The sequence below is a fragment of the Babylonia areolata genome, chromosome 31, assembly GCF_041734735.1.
Source record: "Babylonia areolata isolate BAREFJ2019XMU chromosome 31, ASM4173473v1, whole genome shotgun sequence".
Classification (NCBI taxonomy): domain Eukaryota; kingdom Metazoa; phylum Mollusca; class Gastropoda; order Neogastropoda; family Buccinidae; genus Babylonia; species Babylonia areolata.
In genome coordinates, this window is record NC_134906.1 from 27728794 (window position 1) to 27730609 (window position 1816).

Here is a 1816-nt window from a genome sequence, read left to right on the forward strand (position 1 = left end):
AGTTGTATGTGTATACAGAGTGTGTATAGATCTAGCACGATATACGAAACTTGTCAAATTTAACAGTATTTTTTGTTGTTGTTTTTGTACCATCTATCAATTCGAACAAGAAATTTACTATTCCGATTCCGCTTTTATTTACTCTTTTTTATAATTCTATTTATGTATTTATTAATTAATTAATTTATTAATCTATTTATCTATGTATTTTTTTTTACAAGAAAATCAGTAGGATACTGCCTCAATTCACCGAAAGCAAACAAACAAAGAAAAAAGCCACATACTCGTGGGTTTAGATTTACCAGCACCCAACGACATATTATACCGCCATACTGGTAAGTTCGCAGCAAGGCCACATTTTTGATGACACCATACCTAAAATTGGGTGCTTATCGATTTGTTAAACAGTTCGAGAAGTTTCAGTTCAGTTTCAGTTTCAGTTGCTCAAGGAGCCGTCACTGCGTTCGGACAAAACCATATACGCTACACCACATCTGCCAAGCAGATGCCTGACCAGCAGCGTAACCCAACGCGCTTAGTCAGGCCTTGAGAAAAAAAAGAAAGAAAAAAAAAGGGGGGGGGGGATAAATAATAGATAAGCTTACATAAATAAATAAATAAATAAATAAATAAATAAATAAATAATGATTATAATATAGAAAAAGGTAGTAGTAGTAATAATAATAAAAAAAGACAACAATGATGATAAATAAGCAAACAAATGTAAAACATTCACACATACACCCACACATGCATAATAGATATGCACCAAACATGCAGTTTCACAGATATGAAAAGTTCGAGAAGAAAGTTGCCAACAACAATAATGATAACAACGACGACGACGACGACAACAACAATAAACCCGCTGTAATCTTATCAAGTCAACATTCTTAAGATGTCCAAATAGAGGTTTGATTGCTCCATTGAATGTCATTCTGTTTCTTTCGACTCTCAATGTGCTTTTCTTTGAAACCGCGGCGACCAGGGAAATAAGATTTGTTTTACTGAGAAATAAAACCCATTACGAGTGTGTTTGGAAAATCGCTTCATATTTTTGTGGTGGGGTGTGGGGGAGAGGGGGGGAGAGGGGAGGAGGGGGGGCGTCACCTCTCTTGGTACAGTTATATCGATCTAGTCTGGCACACTGCAAGGTTTGATCGCTCATGTCTTTTTTTTGTTTTGTTTTTTGTCTTTGTCTTTGTTTGATAGAGTCTCAGTGTCTCTCTGTCTGTCTGTCTGTCTGTCTGTCTGTCTGTCTCTCTTCGTTCGTTCCCTCTTCCCTCCATCCCTCCTTTTGCCTCTCTTTCCATATCCCCGACTATTTTCCTCCTCTCTTTCTCTCTGTCTCTCTCTCAGTGTGTCTCTTTCTCTCTCTGTCTGTCTGTCTGTCTGTTTCTTTCTCTCTCTGTCTGTCTGTCTTTCTATCTCTTTCTCTCTCTCTCTGTCTGTCTGTCTCTTTCTCTGTTTCTTTCTCTCTCCCCCTCTCTCTCTTTGTCTGTCTGTCTCTCTCTCTCTGTCTCTGTCTCTCTCTGTCTCTCTGTCTCTGTCTCTCTCTTTCTCTCTCTCTCTCTGTCTGTCTGTCTCTTTCTCTCTCTCTCTGTCTGTCTCTTTCTATCTCTTTCTCTGTCTCTCTCTCTCTCTCCCTCTCTCTCTCTTTGTCTCTCTGTCTCTGTCTCTGTCTCTCTCTCTCATCTTTCTCCTCATCCTGCATTTCTCTTGATGTCTTGATATATCACTGTTGCAAAAGCAACAACAACAACAAGAAACAACAACAAAACAACGAAAACAACTTCAGTTTCAGTTTCAGTAGCTC